Raw genomic sequence first — 27,018 nt, 5'->3', positions numbered from 1 at the left:
TATTTCTCTTCTAAAGTTTAATAGATGTTGGGGTTCTTTAAAGTACAGGATAGCAAATTTTTCATGAAGGCATAAGCTACATGGGTCGTCTAGGTCCCTACACGTGGTAGCGTGTCTTATTATTTTCCATTCGACTAACGGCGAATGTCCGCTTTCTTTGGGTGCCCAGTATTTATTCGCTAGTGTTGTTTTCATACGGTGTTTTTTTATTGTGGAATGTACTTTTGTGGTCATAGTATCGGGTTTTAAAATCTAAGGAAGTCATACCTACATAATATTTCTTGTTATTCGGGTTTTTGTGTCGCAAATATTGTGGCCTGGTAAACTACGCTTTTTGTTAGACATTTATTTTGAACTGGGCAATGTGTGCGGTGTCTACAGTTGCATTTATCTTGTTCGTTATTATTATTTTTATTTATAGTATGGTTGTTCTTGTCCGGGGTTGGTTTATTATTATTATTATCATTATTATCATTATTATTATTATTATTATTATTATTAATATTATTATTATTATTATTATTATTATTGCGAGTGTTAGTTTTATTTTTGTCACGGTGTCTACATTTTTATTGTTTATTTTGTTGTTGTTTACATTGTTTTAATTAAGATTTTGTTATTATATGCTTTCATTATCATCTCTAAATTTTCGCAGCAACTGTAGGATAACTTTAAGGTATTTTTATTGAACATTTTGTGTAAGGGGTTTGTTCGGGAAAGTGTTTTTCAATAAGATCTAGAAGGTTCTTGCCAAGTTTTGTTTTTAACAGTTGATTGTATGGGGCCGTATAGCAAATTATAGTTCTTTTTCTTCTATTTTTAATTTTTATTATAGTTGTTGGTGTTTTGTTGCTTATATATAATATCGATATTTTTGTATCCACTATTTTAAGTCGGGTTCATATGTGTTTTTATCTAAATATAACGTGACGTCCACGAAGTTTGTTATTTTTTATGTTAGCTGATACGTCTGCTTTTAGGCCTAATTTTTTTTCATTTCCTTGTGTATGATTTTCTTAAAATTATCTCCCTTGACTTTGTTGGTGTTTTTTCTATTCCGCCATCCCTATATAGACCGATATATGTAGTATCAAATATGCTTGTGACGCTATATAGAATGAATAATCCCACAAGATCTGATACCTCTGCAGAATCCCTGGCACCCATCGCCAAATCAAACGAATTTTTCATTTTAGTTTTTATCCATTGATTTCTCTTATTTATTAGAACTAATTTTCTACATTTTTAATGATGTTGATTTCATCCGAAGATATATCAGTGTATGCCTCTGCAAATTCTAGGGCAATGTTAAAAAATTCTTCGGATATCGAGGGATAAAAGTCTATGATGTCACACTGTATACGCGTACATTTATCTTTGTTTTCTATATTTTTAAACCAGGTGATAGTTTCGGCAGTATTTGTCCACTGGTTTAATTCTAGGCCTTGTCTGATTTGTTTGTTACTCTAGAAAGTATTGTTTTTCTAATTCTACCTATTTCTTGGTTTAGTTGGGTTTATCAGGCGGGTGCTGGGATTATTATTAAAGTCCCATTTGTGGTCTTTAAGCAAAATGTATGCCTCTCTAAGTTTCAATTTGACAACTTTATCGCTAATTTTTAATTTATCGCTAATTTGTTTACTTTCAGTATATATTATATGTAATCGAATTCGTTTGTGTCTAGTTCTTTTTGTAGTGTTTTGTAATGTTTTCTGTGATTAGTTTGTTATATTCTTACTTATCTATTTTATAAAGGTTTCTAGTGTTATCTGCTTTTGCAAAGATTTTATTAGAGTTGTGTATGTTTCTAACGATTTTGGGTAGTTTCCGTTGGAAATTTTTAGGTTGATTGTGGAATTCTATGTTTCTAATTACGTTTAAAAGATCATGTTCAAAGTTTATCAACAGGTCTACTGTTTTCGCATTTTTAAGGGTTTGAAAACCATAGGATACTTTTTGTTTACGTATTGATTTTTAAGGGAGTAATTTGCTCGCCATCGCATTCGGCGTATTAGTTCATCCTTTTTTTTTTGGATTAATTTAATATTATGGCTATGCTTGCTAGGTGTGGGGATGTTTTTTTAGCGATGTTTCGAAATTAACTCTTTCCATATCTATTTTTAATGCGGTGAAATAAATACTTCCAGGATAGCGATACAAAGTAGTTAAAAACTAACAAAAACAATAGAAAATAAACAAATAAATAAATTAAATAAACATGAATATACATAAACGATCACACATATATATGTATGTATATATATATGTATATATATGTGCATATATGTATGTATACATATATATATATATTTATATATAAACTAACATTAAAAAAACAAAAAACACTAACCTAGTTTTAAAGCAGATCAAGAAACTAAATAGAGCGCACACAAAGGAACATGTCAACCAGAGGTCAAATAGACCTTTGTCCGACAAAATGCATGGTGATTGGCTAATATGAAGGGCGTGGTGGATACTAGAAAGCTGATTGGCTAACTAAAATCTCAATAGAAGAAGAGCATATAAAACGATAAACAACCACAGAATTCGCGCATAAGCCTGAAGAGTCCTAGAGTGGATGAAACGCGGAATATTCAGTGTAGCTTAATCGCCATATATATTTTATAAATTACTAACTAGCTCTACCTACGTATTGAGCACTATTGAAGTAAATACTTAAAGTTTCCGCATAAATCTATACTTTCGTATATTAAATTTATGTGAGTAAATGAAGTAATTATATATTATATTTAAGCTGCATTATTCGTGCAACAGACACACCACAATTCCATCGATATATAATTAGAGGCAAATTTAAGGACAGTACTAATTTCCTAATTACACTAGCTACTCCAGCAACTTGGCCATGGGGATTCCAAAATCGTTTATAACACCGCGTGTACTTAAAGTTTGGATTTCTACTATAGAAAGCTTAATTGTCCACTACACACTATCTATGTAATCTCTTCTCTATAGGAAAATCTTGAATTAAGATAGGTTTCCTTATGAGTAAACCGACACAATGTTTTGGAAGACAGTATCTGCTTCCAATAAAAGATTTCCTATGTAAACACACTCTGACATTTATGAGGAATAGTGTACATTTTCCAAGGGATGTATACTCAAGTTTGAGCCTGAAGTCGGATATTTGTCTAGACGAGATAAATTCTTGTCCTGGTTTCTAGTAAGATTGCGAAGCCAAAAGAAACATAGCATATGTAAATAGTAAATTGAGAAGTCGAAACATTTTCTAAACTTTTTTACAAACTCATTGATATAAAGAGAACTTCAATGAAATATTTGAATATCCGTGTAAAATATATATATATATATATACATATATATACAAATTCCTATTCTTGTCTTTTGTTTGTTTGTTCACATTTTGATTAATGTATAAAAACGCCTTTTTACTTTAATTTACCATTTATCTCTATTTATAGTATGAGTCTTGCAAAATATAGAATTACAGGTCACCTCATTTGCATATTAAGAAAAATTGATTTTACTTGAAAGCCTTAGCTCATGTTCTTAGCGGGAGAATAGTTTTACGTGTTCAATTTAAATGTGTTTTTAATAAACGTTGCACATCGATTATATTGTAGTGTATATATTTTCATTTATTTGGAACTATTGTTTCTAAAATCTAGCTTTTAAATAAATTTTTTTAGAGATATTTGCCCCTAGAAACTTCTAAACACAAATAAAACTCTAACCATATGAAATGATTTGGTAATCGCAATAAGTTTCTAGCTGGAAAAATAATTCCGTGTGGATAGAAATTTTTAGCTTTTATTATATTGTCAAACAAAAAAAAACTTTTGCAAAAACTGAAAAGAGTACATTTGTTAGTTTTCATTATTCTTTAAACGGCTATCCCGAAATCGATACATTTTTACAATGTGACCCAGTGTCGTTTTACACCTAAAAACTGAAGATCCTCTACTGCCCAAATTCCACAATATACAGTGTTATTCTTTTTTACGTTAATTTCATCGGTTACCAACTTACCTTTCTAATTAACAAAGGCGATTTTTATGAGAATCATCGTCGTTTCACCCCTAAAAATATGAAGATATATTTTTTCGGCCTAATATGTTTAAACAGTCTTTATAAATATTATGAGAAGACATTTTGAAAAAATTAACATTTTAGAGTGGGGGGTGACTTTTTTATAAAAATTTCACATAGAATGAACACCCACTTTTTTGCCATCAAGCGTTGAACGAGAGATGCCACCTCTCGCATTTTTCAAGTGAGAAATGGCCTTACAAAAATAAAATAAAAACGCACGGGTTAATGTTTATAAACGTTATTTTTTTAGGTTCAGAAAACTGTGAGTTTTCTTTAAACAGTGATCAACACAATTTCCATATAACTTGTCTCCTTTCATTCGCGCACCAGGTACGAGCCTGCCTACTCGGCTAACTTTTTTTATGCTACGCACGTGCATTTTTAAACAAAATTTGTAATAATTATTTTTTATTATTTATTCTTTAGGTGCGAGTTTTCCCCCAGTGCTCAATATAATAGATAATAGTTTATTCTCTTTGTTTCTCTTTCGTCGAAATATCTGGTGAAGAAGCTATCATGTACTTTTTTCTTTTGGTAGTGATTACATTTGCATATTTTTTATCCGTTCTGATATTTTTGAAATTGTTAATGGAAATTATGGATATCCACGTTGCCCATGATAAAAATTATTCGTATAGCAGGTTTGTTCTGGATTGGATGAAACATATGATTTCGTCAAAAAACTCTGTTCAACTTTAATGTTTACAGAATGAAAAATTGCTCGAACAACGTAAATTCAATGATGGAATTATAAATGAGAAACATCCCTGAATTCTTCATATTTGAGCGTCATGGTTATTTTAACATTTTAAGCTAGTAAAATAACGGTAAAACTAGATAGGTGTAGATGTATGTTGTGCGAAATATCAAGCGAGATCGTTTTAATACGTTATATTATCGGAAGGGGGAATTGCTATAACCTTACAAACCAATGTTAGTTATACAACATAATGTCGTTGTCAGATTAAAACCCGTTAGATAAATGACGTTAAGCAACGGGTTATCTGGTGAAGTTTTATTTGATAATACCATGCGTTGTTTGAATGAGGACATAAAATCCTCCTACCGAGAAATGTAAAAACAATAATCACCATCCCTGCTGACTGAAGTGTACGTGAAGCAGAAGACTGCTTCTGGATTAAATATTCTTTTAACACTTTTATTATTTAAAAATATCAGCTCAACCAGCCTGGATTCAATGCAGATTGCAAGCGTATAATATGCGGCCTTAGATAATCATTTCTTCTAACGTTCATGCGAAATACGATTAACGTTATAGACAATGTGTCCCATAAGGTGGACACAACCCTCTCCTAGGATTCAAGCACCTAAATCCATATATTCAGGGGCGTTAATGTATGTATTGATTTCTCTAGCTACACGGACGAAACTCGTGAATGTACATTTCTGTTCTACACACCGACTACGATTATTAGGATGGGAAGCTGCTCCTCTCGTCCTTGCTTTGACTATAATGCTCGAAGCGTTGGTGGTGGTGTACATATCCCACTCGGAAACACAAGGGAGTTATAATGATGTTTGATATAGCTCTAGATTTTTTTTTTACCACAGAGCAAAATGCCGTTAATTTAAACCACAACAGTTAATCTCATTGAATTCATTAGAGATGGCCCTTGCTATAAAAGAAATGTTCTTCTGTCTGCACATTAAGCTATTGCTGTAACCATACCGAGTAATGCAGATGGTGAAGCTTTTCTGACTACAATATTAAACTTAACTCTCCTTAGGATTCACTAGCTCTTCGTAGCGAATACTATACATATGTTGGAAATCCGCCATACGTCTGATGCAAATAGACAAACACTAAAATAATTTAAAAAATTGTAAATTATTATAATCGCAATTTTGATATGATAGTTCGTTATTTGTCGAATGCTTGGCAATTAACAATATTAACTAACATAATGTCACTTGCAGGATTACTGATAAGTTTTAAATTCTTGAATTTGCCCAGATGTCACATATAATCTATAAATGACCGGTTTCTAGAGAAAATAATGTTGATGCAGGGTATGCTCGTGGCCAATTAAAACATTTAAGCCATTGATGTTTTCACCTGTAAATACTTCAGTTTGTTACAATCGATGAAAACATTAATTCACCCAGAATCAAACCGAGATTCAATTGAGTAGGGAATAGCATGAAAAATACATCTACAAAAGATATTTATATCAATATGCAAGTTTATGGTTTTCGTATTTTGAGATGCTAATTATTCATTAACTATTTGGTACAAAAAGAAAATTAATAATATGTTATAATATAAAATTATCTATATGTTAAAAACAATCGCCAGAATACTTATGCTGTAACGCCCTCTCTGGAGAAGTTACACAAATACCCCTGATCGTCTTCGTGAAACTTCGGAAACCTCTTCTTGTGTCATCTAAATCTCCGAGAGGCGGTCACATCAGATCTCTGGTATGCTGAAAACGAATAAGCAAACTCATGCAGGCAAGAAAAACAACAAACGCTTGAATTCTATTCTACGGCAGGTTAATTTCACAAATTTTACAGACTTTTTACATACATGTACACGTGAAGTTCTTGATACATTTCGCTTCAGAGGCGGCGGCGGATGGAGAGGGGAGTGGTCACGTCTTCAGTGAGCGGTATTGTTACTACGAGTTTCGTGCACAAACTCTGGCTGAAAACTGACTAATTTTACGCGACACTAGTATTATGTGTTTGTGTGTGTTTTCGGGGTGGAAAATCTCCTAAGCCAATCAAATTACGCCACGCATTTGGGAAAAACACCAAATTTGCAGATGTGCAATTAAGCCATGTCGCTAGCTTGCAATTTGGGATCAAAATCAACATTTAATTTCCATGAGCTCAGGGACCAAACCCCGTCATTCAGAACCCCTGGCACTGGCTCGTCAGGCCAGATGATGTCAACGCTATTGTTTTAACATTTCCTGTTGTCAATTCCGAATAACTATATATCTCTGGTTTTCAAACAATAAAGCAAATATATCTATTTTGACAAAGAAATAATATATATATATGTATATATATATATGTATATATATATATATATATGTAAATATATATATATATATATATATATATATAGTCATCCACATACAGTACTGTTTCGCTGTTTTCACACACATATATATATATATATATATATATATATATATATATATATATATATATATCTTAGGTATTTGGGATATCCGCCTTTGGCCGGGATCTATTAAATCTATCTTAGCATAACTATGCTGCTTCTTCAGTCCTTGGGAAGTCCGAAACTTTCCAATGAGGGGCAGATCGCTCCCTTAGGTCGATCATGTTACAATGCAAATAAAGACGATATCTGTGCTCTTAACACAAATATAATTGCCTTTGATCACAAAGATGCACAATTATATTAGTTATTCCTCACTATATTTTCTCGATGTCCGACACCTTGCAAATACTTGAAGTTCCGAATGAATGATCAATGAAAGAAGTAATATTTGAAATTTAGATTAACTTAACGTCAATGACTAATTAAAAAATAATCGAATTTTTACAAAGTTGGTAGAATCCGGGATGAAACTAGAATTAGGCTCCGTTGAAAAACTACACAAAATTCTACACAAATGTTTGCAGATTTTTAGTAAGTTTTTTAGTTTAGAGACTTATTAAGTTATTTGTTGAAATGTATGAAACAATAAGTCAATATAGAAGAACATAAAAAGTGAATTATTATAAAAGCTTTTATGTAAGGGATGTGATCCTATGATTAAGAACGAAAGAATATGGATATAATGAGAAGTATAACATTACAAACACACGGATAAATAACTGCATATATACAAACAACAAAAATATTTAGAATACAATATAAACTAGTATAAACACACATATGGACAAATTTATCAAAGGACATAAAGAATATAACTAGATCATATTTTAATACACCAGAAAATATAATCAATTTCCTCTAAAAGGAATGAAGAAATGGGTTGAAGTCTTGGAAAAGTCAGCATTTGCCTAAAAAACAACAAACTATTCGCTATGAAAAATGAGTGCAGATACAATTATGAATCTGGTTGGGTAACTAGCAAACTCAACACGACGCGAATATAAAAGTAAACACCAGGTTACATCAATTACACATTAGTTTGGTTTCGTACATGTACATTGTAGCTTCTCAAAATGACAGCACCATTTTTGTCATTTGATCAAGTTTATTGTAATATAGCGTTAATGGCGATATATTTATTTCGCTATTGAAAAGAGTAAGTAGGTGTCTTCTCGTTAACACTTTGTAAGTCATAAACCAAATAGTTATTTACATCGTCTTATTTTTTCCGTTTGATTATCATCACTTGTCTGATGTCATTCGGGCAAATGTGTAATAATGTAACGTTAATGCCGATATATTATTTTACCATTGCAAACAATTGGTAGGCGTTTTCTCGTTGACGCTTCGTAAGTTCTTAGCTAAAGAGTTTTATTGTATCGCTCTTTCTCTTCTTTTATGTTGTGATTACAATGTAATGAAAATATATCAGTAAAGATGTTTATGTCTTTTCCTTTCCATTGGTATTTCAATAGGAAGCAATATACGCTAATATTATACGTTCTGAATTACGTTGTTATTTGAAATTTATGCCTTTTTTTACATAGGCATCAACACTTATTAAGGCTAAGAGTCCGCTCGAGGACAAGGGTTATTGAGTGTACAGTAGAAATTGGACAATGAAGTATTTGTTAGTAATAGAAATTCGGTAAATTAGTTAACTTATATTGAACAGCTCATCAAAAACTTGTTTACGTTAGACTTGAAGACAACCATATTGTAGTCAGCTCGAAAGCAGGAAAACGGAAGGCAATTCATTAGGCGTGCAGTTCTAAGAAATAAACTTTGTTCATGGAACCTATATTTAGGTTTAGGCACATATAAATGTGGCTGAAATTGTTGATAGTGTTTCTGCTAGACGGGTGTTACTTGTGAAAGTTTGGCGAGGAGGACCATAGGTTGGACACTTGCCATGAAAATAACGATAAAGCGGAGACAAACTCGCAACATCTCTTCTGTGAGAAAGAGGTTACAGGGAAGAGAAAAAGACATCCCCTACGAGGCTACGAAGTTTATTTGGAACTCTATCAAGACAGGACAAGTCCTTTCTAGCAGCTCCTGTCCAGATGTGGCAACAGTACTCCATCCTCAGATGTACCTGGCTCTAATATAGATAGATAATTGCATCAGCAGTGATATATCTACAGGATCGATAGAAGGAGCCCACCATTTTCCCAGCGGCCTTGGCAACGGATTTAATGTATGTGTTTCATTTCAGATCAGCAGTAAAGGTCAAGCCCAGAAGCTTGGCAAAACATGAGGCCTCCCCAAGACGAGAGCCATTCATATCAATTGATGCCAGATGAGGACCAGAGCGTTGATGATGTAAAGATAAACGCTTGCGTTTAGATGCATTAAAAGTAACAAGCCACCTCTTTCCCCATTGTACTACTTGCTCAAGATCAGAGAGGCGAGAATTGGAGAGCACTTGGTGGTTTACGGTCTTAGATGTGCTACCATAGATAGTAGTGTCATCAGTATAAATGTCTATGAATTATGTAAGGATGTGATTTGAAAGATCATTAATATAGATCAGGAAGAGAGTGTGGCCCAAGATTGACCCCCGAGGGACTCCAGCATAAATACAGTGAGCTTCTGATCTCTGCCCATCAACCAATACTCTTATGAGCCTATCAGTGGGAAATGATTTAACAACTGAGAAGACATGCTTTATAAAATACTGTGTAAATAGTAATTTAAAAAAAATGATATCCAATGGCGACCGATGCGGATGATTTTGGTATTAGTGGATAATTGACGACCTATATTGTTTGGAGAATGTAAGTGTCATACTGACAAAGTTTTGTCTGCTAATACCTTCTGCAGTTTTATGCGAGTACGATCTAAACACTAACTAAAAATTTACTTGCACCAAAATTACAATCAAGAGAGCCCATTTTCCCCCCAGAATCTGCATCGTACCTCAAAACTGTTGCAATATTTTGATATCTTACAGAGGGGGGAATGACCCCTGATAGTTGACAGATTCTATTTATAAACGCTGCCAATAGGAACTGACGAATCAAATTAATTCACGTTCTACTATTAACCAATCAGAAACTTGAATGTCTCTATAAAAGTTAAATACAGCACATACTTTTTGTGTCCAAACTAGAATGATCTTTTGCTCTTTGTCTGCAACACTATAAAGTCGAGAACCGGTACAGAACAGCTGCCCACTAAAAATGTTTCATCTCAACAACTTATATAGAATCGCTGCCCATTAGAAATTCTTCTGAATTCAAGCATGGCTTTTAATTCAAGAAAAACATTACCCAGAAAATGTACAAGAGTGTGTCTAAAACATTCAAACCGCTTTTCTAAATCAAAAAACAAGATCAGTAAAAATGTAACCCGTATGGAAATAGGACAACATTCGGGTTCCACTTATATATAGTCAAAAGTAATACCCTAAGTGCCACGGTGTAAATGTTTCTATAGATATTTGTTTAGGGGAATTCAAAACAAACATTTATAGCTCTGTGGTTATATTTACATTCTGATACACGTATAGGCTGATAAATTATATAGATACATATATATATATATATATATATATATATAGAGAGAGAGAGAGAGAGGTGTGAGTGTGTACGTGCATATTTGTACCTTGGCAAACAATTAATATGCATAAGGAATTGTTTGTTTTTGAAATTCTACCTAAGAGCATAACGGTCGATCTGTTATTTGGTACTTTACTTCCAATTATAACTTTCGGCATATTGTTTAGCTTTCGAGTTCGTTGTATTTTGGTGAGAATTATAGTGCATTTGCCCTTCCCTGTGCTTATTCTCCCGTCTTCACTCTTTCTCTCTCTCTCTTATTCTCTCTCCATATCTCTCGTTATATATATATATATATATATATGCATATATATATGTATATATATACATACATGTATATATATACATACATGTATATATGCATACATGTATATATATATATATGTATGTGTGAGTGTGTGTGTGTATGTTACGGTACAAAACTCATAAAGCGCTTTAAATAAGGGCAGGAAGACTCTAGTGGCACCTTTCATCAACAAGCTCATCAAGAGGCAATCATTGAATATCTATAAAGTGTAAAACAAATGTTATGCAGGTACAAATACTTAAGTGGGGATTACTTATAAAGTTATAACGAATGGATGAAATGATAAAAACATTATATATATAAAATTAAATGAAGGGCGAATGGGATTATGAGTAAAAGAAAATTGCGAGTAACTCATACGTTGTAGAATATATACAATTGCATAAAATATATGTGCAAAATGGGATATGTGGGGAAGTTAAAGTTTAAAATATATCCCCAAATAAGTCCAAAGATTTTACGAATTCGTTCTGTGGACAGAGAGAAGGCCTGCGTGAAAGGAAAGAGACAGGCTCCAGAATTGTCAGGTCATTCGAAGAGTCAGCCCGGTGTAAAATCCTAAACCAGTCCATTTTATATGCATTGGCACACGCTGGATTTTCAGCAAGGTGCTGACCAATACGGAATCGAAGGTGAACAAGGGGTGACGAGGATACCTATTCTGATGCTTGCTGGAACATGTATGTGTATTCTTGTCTGCAAATTTAAACGGGTTCGACCTACATAGACAGCAGCACACTGACTGTTGCATTGATAAATCGCATTACTATTTGTGATGAAGGGCAAACCATCCTTCCCAACTGAAGGGAACGCAGACTTAACACGATAAACCAAGCGAAGAGCAACAGATGGGAAACAATTTGATACATATTTGATAACAAGTCTACCCAAACACTGACCAGCGTCACCAATCCAAGGGACTTTTAAATAAATAGGCAACTTAGAGGGACCAAACACTGTTGGAGAATTGTGAGTTTTAACTTTATTATAAATAATATTATTCACCAATTTCTCCGGATAACCATTGTGAATAAAAATGTCTTTAATCTAATTTAATTCACAATCCAGTTTACTAGAACAGATTCTAAGCGTTCTATACACTAATGTCTGAATGAGCCCTATTTTTTTAAGTAGAGACGTATGAACGCCAATTTGTGTACAGGCCCGTAAATGACGGCTTACGATAAACAGTCGTTAGAAAAGACTTCTTACTACGTTCAATTAAAACGTCAAGAAAGGGCTAAGAACAGTCATTCTCATCCTCCATCGTAAATGTTAATTATTTATGGAGGGAATTAAGTTTATTCACGAGAGCATATGCCTCGTTTTCTGATACATAAGGTCCAAAGGTGTCGTCGACGTATCTAAAATATATCCATGGTTCTGATATACTGTTAAATAGTGCAGACTCATAATATCCCACTAAAAAGTCGGCTTACGCCAGGCCCAGGGGAATTACCATCTGAACTCCATCAATTTGACTATACATTCTACAGCTTTAGTACAGATTAATAGAAGCACAAATATCTATTGTCTCTTGTACCGGGACATTGGTAAATAAACTGGATACGTCTAAAGAATACATACATCTGTTCTCAACACCGGGTTGCAATTCGTGTAAGTAATTAACTAATCTAAATGAGTCACTAATACAATGTTTGGTGTATAGAGCCTGAACCGGTTCTATAATGGTTAGAAGCCATTGGGGTAAGGAGTGCTGGACAGATCCCACCATAGACAAAATAGGTCTAAGCGGAATAACTTCTTTGATGATTTCAGGAAGGCCATACAGTCTAGGTCTCAGAGAGTAAGAAGGCCTTATTTTTTCATATATACTTTTTGTAAAATAATCTCTTTTGTAGAGGTATAAAAGGCGTTTCTGGGTTTTGACTTCATTTTTATAGGTGCTATCGTGAATATCAGCAAGAATACAAAGGAATTTATCAGGATCATATAAAATAATTGACATTTTCTGGACATAGTCCGCTCGGTCCAAGATAACTACACCAGCACCTTTGTCAAGTCTACAAATATAAATACATTTGTTAGACTTAAGTGGTTTAATGGTTTTAAAGTGTGTGCTGGACCAAACAAAATCTTCAGAGTCAATGTTTGAATTTGAGTAAGGAAGAGCCAAGTCCTTCAAACTGGCCTTCACGGTGGATACATGTTCAAGTATAAGGGGATAATGGTGCTTAAGTTGAGAAAATAAAAATTCAATTGCTGTAAGTGTTCTTCTTTATCTAACACTGTAGTCTCAACTTTAGAAAGTGTACTTTGAATAATTAAAAATATTCTTGCCTTCAGCACCTAAGTCACGTCCAAATCTAGACCGAACAAGTAAATCCAATTGTTTATTACGTTTAATAGAAAAAAGTTGTCCAGAAAATTCCTCTCGGTTTGCCAAATACTTTGATAATTGAATGAAGCCATAAAAGCTACAGAAACTTTTAATTCAAGAAAATGTGACAGTGTTTAAATTTATATAAGAAATACGTTGTCTGCATAATTTGTTTATTTCATGGTGGATGAAAGCCCTTCAATTTTGCGGCTAGGTGTTACCTTAGAAGAAATAATTATTTTGTTAATATAAAATGGAGAGACGTTTTCCTCAAGGCATGAGCGAAGAAAACGAATTGATAGTTTTATAGATCTTCGTTTTGTTCTTGTACCGAGTTTCTTCTTTCTTTTATTTGTTCATTATTGTACCGAGTCCGAAAGAATTTAAATAAGTGTTTTACAGTACAAAAATTATAACGCGCTTTAAATAAGGTCGAGAAGACTCTAGGGACCCCTTTCATCAACAAACTCATCAGGAGTCAATCGTTGAATTTCTATCAAGTGTAAAACAAATGTCACGCAAGAGTGAAGACTATATATATATGTATATATTTAGTAATTTATAAAATATATATGGCGATTAAGCTACACTAAATATTCCGCGTTTCGTCCACTGTAGGACTCTTCAGGCTTATGCGCGAATTCTGTGGTTGTTTTAATATGCTCCTCTTCTATTGAGATTTTAATTAGCCAATCAGCTTTCTAGTATCCACCACGCCCTTCATATCAGCCAATGAGCATGCATTTATCGGACAAAGGCCTATTTGGCCTCAAGTTGACCTGTTCCTTTGTGTGCGCTCTATTTAGTTTCTAGATCTGTTTTAAAACTAGGTTAGTGTTTTTAATGTTAGTTTATATATAAATATATATATATATGCGTACATATATGCACATATATACAGTGGGGAAAATAAGTGTTGGGCACATCCCATTATTCTTTATTTAACACATTTCTAATGCAGCGAATAACGCGAAAATTGAACAAGAAATAGTTACTCATTTAACAATGACAAATAACTTTAGAAATTGGAATATTTTAATGCATAACAAAAATTATATAACAAAAACGAAAATAGCCTGGAAAAAAAGTGTTCGACACATTGTTTTAAATTATATATTATTATTATTTTTTATAAATAATGCTGGAAAGAAAGAAGGAAAGAAAAAGTCAAGGGAAGTAATTCACTTCCGGAAGGTACAAGCGGAAGTTAAAGAGTTCTCTTTTCTTTCAGCATAACCATACTCTACGTCGTTGGAAAGTATTGGAACACGTTAGTCACCAGTAAGCCATCACGCGTGAAGGTTCTAAGGATGAGTAAACGTAAAGAATTCTCTCAAGTCGTCCGTGATAAGATTATTGCCGAGCACAAGAATGGAATTGGTTAACGGCGTATATCTGCTCAATTCAAAATCCCTGTAAGCACCATAGGAAACCTTATTAGGAAATGGAAGGTGAATGCCTCAACCGTGAACCGTCCGCGCATCGGAGCTCCTCGCAAGATGTCGGATCGAGCAGTGAGGAAGATTGTACGAAAAGTTCAGCAGCAACCGAGAACAACACGAGGCGAACTTCAAAAAGATTTGGAAAAAGGAGGGATAGTAGTAACGAAACCAACGATTAGTAATGTACTCCGACGCAACGGTCTTAAACCGCGTACACCTCGAAAGACACCATTACAAAAAAATGTCATGTTAATGCTCGTCTGGAGTTTGCAAGAGACCACTTATTGAAAACAGATGATTACTGGAAGAATGTGATCTGATCTGATGAGACGAAAATTGAACTTTTCGACATTAACTCTGTACGTCGTGTATGGAGAAGAGATGGCACAGCGCACGATTCCAGGAACACCCTCCCCACTGTAAAGTTTGGTGGTGGAAATTTCATGCTCTGGGGATGCTTCTCTTCAAATGGTACTGGGCCACTTCATATTATAGATGGAAAGATGAATGCAGCCAAATATCGGGAAATTCTTGAAAATGATCTCTTGCCTGCTTCCAATGTGTTAGGTATGCGACAGGGATGGATCTTTCAACAAGATAATGATCCCAAACATACTGCTAAAATAACCTCCGATTGGTTCGTACAGAACAAAATAGATGTTCTTAAGTGGTCCAGTCAGTCCCCAGACTTAAATCCTATAGAAAATCTATGGAGAGAGCTCAAAATCATGGTCCACCAGCGAAATCCACGTAATATTCAGGATTTGAAGAAAGTATGTGTTGAAGAGTGGGCCAAAATCTCGCCTGAACGTTGTCACAAATTAGTTTCGTCGTATAGAAAACGCCTCGAAGCTGTAATAGCCAATAAGGGGTTTTCAACTAAATATTAGATGAAATTGTGTTAGTGTGTCCAACACTTTTTTTCCAGGCTATTCTCGTTTTTATTATATAATTTTTGTTATGCATTAAAATGTTCCAATTTCTAAGGTTATTTGTAATTGTTAAATGAGTAACTATTTCTTGTTAAATTGTCGCGTCATTCGCTGCATAAAAAATGTGTTAAATAAAGAATAATGGGATGTGCCCAACACTTATTTTCCCCACTGTATATACGTATATATATATACATACATATACATTATGTATATTCATGTTTATTTAATTTATTTATTTGTCTATTTTCTATTGTTTTTGTTAGTTTTAAAACTATTTTGTATCGCTATCCTAGAGTAAATTTTATCTTGTGAACACAGTTGTTTGCTATTTCTCTTCTAAAGTTTAATAGATGTTGGGGTTCTTTAAAGTACAGGATAGCAAATTTTTCATGAAGGCATAAGCTACATGGGTCGTCTAGGTCCCTACACGTGGTAGCGTGTTTTATTATTTTCCATTCGACTAACGGCGAATGTCCGCTTTCTTTGGGTGCCCAGTATTTATTCGCTAGTGTTGTTTTCATACGGTGTTTTTTTTATTGTGGAATGTACTTTTGTGGTCATAGTATCGGGTTTTGAAATCTAAGGAAGTCATACCTACGTAATATTTCTTGTTATTCGGGTTTTTGTGTCGCATATATTGTGGCCTGGTAAACTACGCTTTTTGTTAGACATTTATTTTGAACTGGGCAATGTGTGCGGTGTCTACAGTTGCATTTATCTTGTTCGTTATTAGTATTTTTATTTATAGTATTGTTGTTCTTGTCCGGGGTTGGTTTATTATTATTATTATCATTATTATCATTATTATTATTATTATTATTATTATTATTATTATTATTATTATTATTGCGAGTGTTAGTTTTATTTTTGTCACGGTGTCTGCATTTTTATTGTTTATTTTGTTGTTGTTTACATTGTTTTAATTAATATTTTGTTATTATATGCTTTAATTATCATCTCTAAATTTTCGCAACAACTGTAGGATAACTTTAAGGTATTTTTATTGAACATTTTGTGTAAGGGGTTGGTTCGGGAAAGTGTTTTTCAATAAGATCTAGAAGGTTCTTGCCATGTTTTGTTTTTAACATTTGATTGTATGGGGCCGTATAGCAAATTATAGTTCTTTTTCTTCTATTTTTAATTTTTATTATAGTTGTTGGTGTTTTGTTGCTTATATTTAATATCGATATTTTTGTATCCACTATTTTTAGGGCCGTTTCGTAGATATTGGTTGACCTGTTAAATGCATTTTCATCGCTTGAGTTCTTACTGAGTCTACTTATGATCGAGTTAGGAATCTGTTTTATAATTCGTGGTGGGTGATTGGACTAGGGGTTTACGTATATTGGAGTAGCGTTCATATGTGTTTTTATCTAAATATAACGTGACGTCCACGAAGTTTGTTATTTTTTATGTTAGCTGATACGTCTGCTTTTAGGCCTAATTTTTTTCATTTCCTTGTGTATGATTTTCTTAAAGTTATCTCCCTTGACTTTGTTGGTGTTTTTTCTATTCCGTCATCCCTATATAGACCGATATATGTAGTATCAAATATGCTTTTGAGGCTATATAGAATGAATAATCCCACAAGATCTGATACCTCTGCAGAATCCCTGGCACCCATCGCCAAATCAAACGAATTTTTCATTTTAGTTTTTATCCATTGATTACTCTTATTTATTAGAACTGATTTTCTACATTTTTAATGATGTTGATTTCATCCGAAGATATATCAGTGTATGCCTCTGCAAATTCTAGAGCAATGTTAAAAAGTTCTTCGGATATCGAGGGATAAAAGTCTATGATGTCAAACTGTATACGCGTACATTTATCTTTGTTTTCTATATTTTTAAACCAGGTGATAGTTTCGGCAGTATTTGTCCACTGGTTTAATTCTAGGCCTTGTCTGATTTGTTTGTTACTCTAGAAAATAGTGTTTTTCTAATTCTACCTATTTCTGGTTTAGTTGGGTTTATCAGGCGGGTGCTGGGATTATTATTAAAGTCCCATTTGTGGTCTTTAAGCAAAATGTATGCCTCTCTAAGTTTCAATTTAACAACTTTATCGCTAATTTTTAATTTATCGCTAATTTGTTTACTTTCAGTATATATTATATCTATGTAATCGAATTCGTTTGTGTCTAGTTCTTTTTGTAGTGTTTTGTAATGTTTTCTGTGATTAGTTTGTTATATTCTTACTTATCTATTTTATAAAAGTTTCTAGTGTTATCTGCTTTTGCAAAGATTTTATTAGAGTTGTGTATGTTTCTAACGATTTTGGATAGTTTCCGTTGGAAATTGTTAGGTTGATTGTGGAATTCTATGTTTCTAATTACGTTTAAAAGATCATGTTCAAAGTTTATCAACAGGTCTACTGTTTTCGCATTTTTAAGGGTTTGAAAACCATAGTATACTTTTTGTTTATGTATTGATTTTTAAGGGAGTAATTTGCTCGCCATCGCATTCGGCGTATTAGTTCATCCTTTTTTTTGGATTAATTTAATATTATGGATATGCTTGCTAGGTGTGGGGATGTTTTTTTAGCGATGTTTCGAAATTAACTCTTTCCATATCTATTTTTAATGAGGTGAAATAAATACTTCCAGGATAGCGATACAAAGTAGTTAAAAACTAACAAAAACAATAGAAAATAAACAAATAAATAAATTAAATAAACATGAATATACATAAACGATCACACATATATATGTATGTATATATATATATCTATATATATGTGCATATATGTATGTACACATATATATATTTATATATAAACTAACATTAAAAAAAACAAAAAACACTAACCTAGTTTTAAAGCAGATCAAGAAACTAAATAGAGCGCACACAAAGGAACAGGTCAACCAGAGGTCAAATAGACCTTAGTCCGACAAAATGCATGCTGATTGGCTAATATGAAGGGCGTGGTGGATACTAGAAAGCTGATTGGCTAACTAAAATCTCAATAGAAGAGGAGCATATAAAACGATAAACAACCACAGAATTCGCGCATAAGCCTGAAGAGTCCTAGAGTGGATGAAACGCGGAATATTCAGTGTAGCTTAATCGCCATATATATTTTATAAATTACTAACTAGCTCTACCTACGTATTGAGCACTTTTGAAGTAAATACGTAAAGTTTACGCATAAATCTATACTTTCGCATATTAATTTTATGTGAGTAAATTAAGTAGTTATGTATATATATATATAGATAATCGTCTTTTCTAATAGTATATTTTTTGCCTATTTTTTCATAATCTTCTATTCGTTTACCTTTTACTATAATATTCTGTAACGTACACTATTTAAAAATGTATAATGCTTTTCTCTCTCTTATTTGCTGCCTCTTCCTCCCTTTCTTTTTTTCACTTTAGTTGCCTGTGTTTTATATATGTTCTTATTTTATCCGTCTAAATTTGTGGCTACGTATTGTATATACGACGCATGCATTTGATTGAACTTTCAAAAATAAATGAATCATTTAATAACATAAGATACATTTCACAGTATATATCAAAGCTGCATTATTCGTGCAACAGACACACCACAATTCCATCGATATATAATTAGAGGCAAATTTAAGGACAGTACTAATTTCCTAATTACACTAGCTACTCCAGCAACTTGGCCATGGGGATTCCAAAATCGTTTATAACACCGCGTGTACTTAAAGTTTGGATTTCTACTATAGAAAGCTTAATTGTCCACTACACACTATCTATGTAATCTCTTCTCTATAGGAAAATCTTGAATTAAGATAGGTTTCCTTATGAGTAAACCGACACAATGTTTTGGAAGACAGTATCTGCTTCCAATAAAAGATTTCCTATGTAAACACACTCTGACATTTATGAGGAATAGTGTACATTTTCCAAGGGATGTATACTCAAGTTTGAGCCTGAAGTCGGATATTTGTCTAGACGAGATAAATTCTTGTCCTGGTTTCTAGTAAGATTGCGAAGCCAAAAGAAACATAGCATATGTAAATAGTAAATTGAGAAGTCGAAACATTTTCTAAACTTTTTTACAAACTCATTGATATAAAGAGAACTTCAATGAAATATTTGAATATCCGTGTAAAATATATATATATATATATATATATATATATATATATACAAATTCCTATTCTTGTCTTTTGTTTGTTTGTTCACATTTTGATTAATGTATAAAAACGCCTTTTTACTTTAATTTACCATTTATCTCTATTTATAGTATGAGTCTTGCAAAATATAGAATTACAGGTCACCTCATTTGCATATTAAGAAAAATTGATTTTACTTGAAAGCCTTAGCTCATGTTCTTAGCGGGAGAATAGTTTTACGTGTTCAATTTAAATGTGTTTTTAATAAACGTTGCACATCGATTATATTGTAGTGTATATATTTTCATTTATTTGGAACTATTGTTTCTAAAATCTAGCTTTTAAATAACTTTTTTAGAGATATTTGCCCCTAGAAACTTCTAAACACAAATAAAACTCTCACCATATGAAATCATTTGGTAATCGCAATAAGTTTCTAGCTGGAAAAATAATTCCGTGTAGATAGAATTTTTTTTGGCTTTTATTATATTGTCAAACAAAAAAAAACTTTTGCAAAAACTGAAAAGAGTACATTTGTTAGTTGTCATTATTCTTTAAACGGCTATCCCGAAATCGATACATTTTTACAATGTGACCCATTTTCGTTTTACACCTAAAAACTGAAGGTCTTCTACTGCCTAAATTCCACAATATACAGTGTTATTCTTTTTTTACGTTAATTTCATCGGTTACCAACTTACCTTTCTAATTAACAAAGGCGATTTTTATGCGAATCATCGTCGTTTCACTCCTAAAAATATGAAGATATATTTTTTCGGCCTAATATGTTTAAACAGTCTTTATAAATATTATGAGAAGACATTTTGAAAAAATTAACATTTTAGAGTGGAGGATGACTTTTTTATAAAAATTTCACATAGAATGAACACCCACTTTTTTGCCATCAAGCGTTGAACGAGCGATGCCACCTCTCGAATTTTTCAAGTGAGAAATGCCCTTACAAAAATAAAATAAAAACGCACGGGTTAATGTTTATAAACGTTATTTTTTTTAGGTTCACAAAATTGTGAGTTTTCTTAAAACAGTGATCAACACAATTTCCATATAACTTGTCTCCTTTCATTCGCGCACCAGGCACGAGCCTGCCTACTCGGCTATTTTTTTATGCTACGCACGGGCATTTTTAAAAAAAATTTGTAATAATTAATTTTTTATTATTTATTCTTTAGGTGCGAGTTTTTCCCCTCAGTGCTCAATATAATAGATAATAGTTTCTTCTCTTTGTTTCTCTTTCGTCGAAATATCTGGTGAAGAATCTATCATGTACTTTTTTTCTTTTGGGAGTGATTACATTTGCATATTTTTATCCGTTCTGATATTTTTGAAATTGTTAATGGAAATTATGGATATCCACGTTGCCCATGATAAAAATTATTTGTATAGCAGGTTTGTTCTGGATTGGATGAAACATGTGATTTCGTAAAAAAACTCTTATCAAATTTTATGTTTACAGAATGAAGAATTGCTCGAACAACGTAAATTCAATGATGGAATTATAAATGAGAAACATCCCTGAATTCTTCATATTTGAGCGTCATGGTTATTTTAACATTTTAAGCTAGTAAAATAACGGTAGAACTAGATAGGTGTGTATGTATGTTGTGCGAAATATCAAGCGCGATCGTTTTAATACGTTATATTATCGGAAGGGGGAATTGTTATAACCTTACAAACCAATGTAAGTTATACAACATAATGTCGTTGTCACATTAAAACCCGTTAGATAAATGGCGTTAAGCAACGGGTTATCTGGTGAAGTTTTATTTGATAATACCATGCGTTGTTTGAATGAGGACATAAAATCCTCCTACCGAGAAATGTAAAAACAATAATCACCATCCCTGCTGACTGAAGTGTACATGAAGCAGAAGACTGCTTCTGGATTAAATATTCTTTTAACACTTTTATTATTTAAAAATATCAGCTCAACCAGCCTGGATTCAATGCAGATTGCAAGCGTATAATATGCGGCCTTAATAATCATTTCTTCTAACGTTCATGCGAAATACGATTAACGTTATAGACAATGTGTCCCATAAGGTGGACACAACCCTCTCCTAGGATTCAAGCACCTAAATCCATATATTCAGGGGCGTTAATGTATGTATTGATTTCTCTAGCTACACGGACGAAACTCGTGAATGTACATTTCTGTTGTACACACCGACTACGATTATTAGGATGGGAAGCTGCTCCTCTCGTCCTAGCTTTGACTATAATGCTCGAAGCGTTGGTGGTGGTGTACATATCCCACTCGGAAACACAAGGGAGTTATAATGACGTTTGATATAGCTCGAGATTTTTTTTTACCACAGAGCAAAACGCCGTTAATTTAAACCACAACAGTTAATCTCATTGAATTCATTAGAGATGTCCCTTGCTATAAAAGAAATGTTCTTCTGTCTACACATTAAGCTATTGCTGTAACCATACCGAGTAATGCAGATGGTGAAGCTTTTCTGACTACAATATTAAACTTAACTCTCCTTAGGATTCACTTGCTCTTCGTAGCGAATATTATGCATATGTTGGATATCCGCCATACGTCTGATGCAAATAGACAAACACTAAAATAATATAAAAAATTGTAAATTGTCATAATCGCAATTTTGATATGATAGTTCGTTATTTGTGGAATGCTTGGCAATTAACAATATTAACTAACATAATGTCACTTGCAGGATTACTGATAAGTTTTAAATTCTTGAATTTGCCCAGATGTCACATATAATCTATAAATGACCGTTTTCTAGAGAAAATAATGTTTATGCAGGGTGTGCTCGTGGTCAATTAAAACATTTAAGCCATTGATGGTTTCACCTGTAAATACTTCAGTTTGTTACAATCGATGAAAACATGAATTCACCCAGAATCAAACCGAGATTCAATTGAGTAGGGAATAGCATGAAAAATACATCTACAAAAGATATTTATATCAATATGCAAGTTTATGGTTTTCGTATTTTGAGATGCTAATTATTCATTAACTATTTGGTGCAAAAAGAAAATTAATAATATGTTATAATATAAAATTATCTATATGTTAAAAACAATCGCCAGAATACTTATGCTGTAACGCCCTCTCTGGAGAAGTTACACAAAGACCCCTGATCGTCTTCGTAAAACTTCGGAAAACTCTGCTTGTGTCATCTAAATCCCCGAGAGGCGGTCACATCAGATCTCTGGTATGCTGAAAACGAATAAGCAAACTCATGCAGGCAAGAAAAACAACAGACGCTTGAATTCTATTCTACGGCAGGTTAATTTCACAAATTTTACAGACTTTTTACATACATGTACACGTGAAATTCTTAATACATTTCGCTTCAGAGGCGGCGGCGGATGGAGAGGGGAGTGGTCACGTCTTCAGTGAGCGGTATTGTTACTACGAGTTTCGTGCACAAACTCTGGCTGGAAACTGACTAATTTTACGCGACACTAGCATTATGTGTTTGTGTGTGTTTTCGGGGTGGAAAATCTCCTAAGCCAATCAAATTACGACACGCATTTGGGAAAAACACCAAATTACCAGGTGTGCAATTAAGCCATGTCGCTAGCTTGCAATTTGGGATCAAAATCAACATTTAATTTCCATGAGCTCAGGGACCAAACTCCGTCATTCAGAACCCCTGGCACTGGCTCGTCAGGCCAGATGATGTCAACGCTATTGTTTTAACATTTCCTGTCGTCAATTCCGAATAACTATATATCTCTGGTTTTCAAACAATAAAGCAAATATATCTATTTTGACAAAGAAATAATATATATATATATATATATATATATATATATATATATATATATATATATTATATCTTAGGTATTTGGGATATCCGCCCTTGGCCGGGATCTATTAAATCTATCTAAGCATAACTATGCTGCTTCTTCAGTCCCTGGGAAGTCCGAAACTTTCCAATGAGGGGCAGATCGCTCCCTTAGGTCGATCATGTTACAATGCAAATAAAGACGACATCTGTGCTCTTAACACAAATATAATTGCCTTTGATCACGAATGAATGATCAATGAAAGAAGTAATATTTGAAATTTAGATTAACTTAACGTCAATGACTAATTATAAAATAATCGAATTTTTACAAAGTTGGTAGAATCCGGGATGAAACTAGAATAAGGCTCGGTTGAAAAACTTCCAAAATTCTAAACAAATGTTTGCAGATTTTTAGAAAGGAAAGAGACTTATTAAGTTATTTGTTGAAAGGCATGAAACAATAAGTCAATATAGAAGAACATACAAAGTGAATTATTATAAAAACTTTTATGTAAGCGATGTGATCCTATGATGAAGAACGAAAGAATATGGATATAATGAGAAGTATAACATTACAAACACAGGGATAAATAACTGCATATATACAAACAACAAAAATATTTAGAATACAATATAAACTAGTATAAACACAGATATGAACAAATGTATGTAAGGACATAAAGAATATAACTAGATCATATTTTAATACACCAGAAAATATAATCAATTTCCTCTAAAAGGAATGAAGAAATGGGTTGAAGTCTTGGAAAAGCCAGCATTTGCCTAAAACACAACAAACTATTCGCTATGAAAAATGAGTGCAGATACAATTATTAATCTGGTTGGGTAACTAGCAAACTCAACACTACGCGAATATAAAAGTAAACACCAGGTTACATCAATTACACATTAGTTTGCTTTCGTACATGTACATTGTAGCTTCTCAAAATGACAACACCATTTTTTGTCATTTGATCAAGTTTATTGTAATATAGCGTTAATGGCGATATATTTATTTCGCTATTGAAAAGAGTAAGTAGGTGTCTTCTCGTTAACACTTTGTAAGTCATAAACCAAATAGTTATTTACATCGTCTTATTTTTTCCGTTTGCTTATCATCACTTGTCTGATGTCATTCGGGCAAATGTGTAATAATGTAACGTTAATGCCGATATATTATTTTACCATTGCAAACAATAGGTAGGCGTTTTCTCGTTGACGCTTCGTAAGTTCTAAGCTAAAGAGTTTTATTGTATCGCTCCTTCTCTTCTTTTATGTTGTGATTACAGTGTAATAAAAATATATCAGTAAAGATGTCTATGTCTTTTCCTTTCCATTGGTATTTCAATAGGAAGCAATATACGCTAATATTATACGTGCTGAATTACGTTGTTATTTGAAATTTATGCTTTTTTTACATAGGCATCAACACTTATTAAGGCTAAGAGTCCACTCGAGGACAAGGGTTATTGAGTGTACAGTAGAAATTGGACAATGAAGAATTTGTTAGTAATAGAAATTCGGTAAATCTGTTAACTTATATGGAACAGCTCATCAAAAACTTGTTTACGTTAGACTTGAAGACAACCATATTGTAGTCAGCTCGAAAGCAGGAAAACGGAAGGCAATTCATTAGGCGTGCAGTTCTAAGAAATAAACTTTGTTCATGGAACCTATGTTTAGGTTTAGGCACATATAAATGTGGCTGAAATTGTTGATAGTGTTTCTGCTAGACGGGTGTTTCTTGTGAAAGTTTTGCGAGGAGGACCATAGATTGGAGCTCAGTCGACACGTGCCATAAAAATAACGATAAAGCGGAGACAAACTCGCAACATCTCTTCTGTGAGAAAGAGGTTACAGTGAAGAGAAAAAGACATCCCCTACGAGGCTACGAAGTTTATTTGGAACTCTATCAAGACAGGACAAGTCCTTTCTAGCAGCTCCTGTCCAGATGTGGACACAGTACTCCATCCTCGGATGTACCTGGCTCTAATATAGATAGAGAATTGCATCAGCAGTGATATATCTACAGGATCGATAGAAGGATCCCACCATTTTCCCAGCGGCCTTGGCAACGGATTTAATGTATGTGTTTCATTTCAGATCAGCAGTAAAGGTCAAGCCCAGAATCTTGGCAAAACATGAGGCCTCCCCAAGACGAGAACCATTCATATCAATTGATGCCAGATGAGGACCAGAGCGTTCATGATGTAAAGATAAACGCTTGGGTTAAGATGCATTAAAAGTAACAAGCCACCTCTTTCCCCATTGTACTACTTGCTCAAGATCAGAGAGGCGAGAATTGGAGAGCACTTGGTGGTTTACGGTCTTAGATGTGCTACCATAGATAGTAGTGTCATCAGCATAAATGTCTATGAATTATGTAAGGATATGATTTGAAAGATCATTAATATAGATCAGAAAGAGAGTTGGGCCCAAGATTGACCCCCGAGGGACTCCAGCATAAATACAGTGAGCTTCTGATCTCTGCCCATCAACCAACACTCTTATGAGCCTATCAGTGGGAAATGATTTAACAACTGAGAAGACATGCTTTATAAAATACTGTGTAAATAGTAATTTTTAAAAAATGATATCCAATGGCGACCGATGCGGATGATTTTCGTATTAGTGGATAATTGACGACCTATATTGTTTGGAGAATGTAAGTGTCATACTGACAAAGTTTTGTCTGCTAATACCTTCTGCAGTTTTATGCGAGTACCATCTAAACACTAACTAAAAATTTACTTGCACCAAAATTACAATCCAGAGAGCCCATTTTCCCCCCAGAATCTGCATCGTACCTCAAAACTGTTGCAATATTTTGATATCTTACAGAGGGGGGAATGACCCCTGATAGTTGACAGATTCTATTTATAAATGCTGCCAATAGGAACTGACGAATCAAATTAATTCACGTTCTACTATTAACCAATCAGAAACTTGAATGTCTCTATAAAAGTTAAATACAGCACATACTTTTTGTGTCAAAACTAGAATGATCTTTTGCTCTTTGTCTGCAACACTATAAAGTCGAGAACCGGTACAGAACAGCTGCCCACTAAAAATGTTTCATCTCAACAACTTATATAGAATCGCTGCCCATTAGAAATTCTTCTGAATTTAAGCATGGCTTTTAATTCAAGAAAAACATTACCCAGAAAATGTACAAGAGTGTGTCTAGAACATTCAAACCGCTTTTCTAAATCAAAAAACAAGATCAGTAAAAATGTTACCCGTATGGAAATAGGACAACATTCGTCATTAAGTGCCACGGTGTAAATGTTTCTATAGATATTTGTTTAGGGGAATTCAAAACAAACATTTATAGCTCTGTGGTTATATTTATATTCTGATACACGTATAGGCTGATAAATTATA

Source organism: Euprymna scolopes, chromosome 3 (genome assembly GCF_053919585.1).
Source record: "Euprymna scolopes isolate OS-2025 chromosome 3, ASM5391958v1, whole genome shotgun sequence".
Lineage (NCBI taxonomy): Eukaryota > Metazoa > Mollusca > Cephalopoda > Sepiida > Sepiolidae > Euprymna > Euprymna scolopes.
This window is presented reverse-complemented; position numbering follows the sequence as displayed.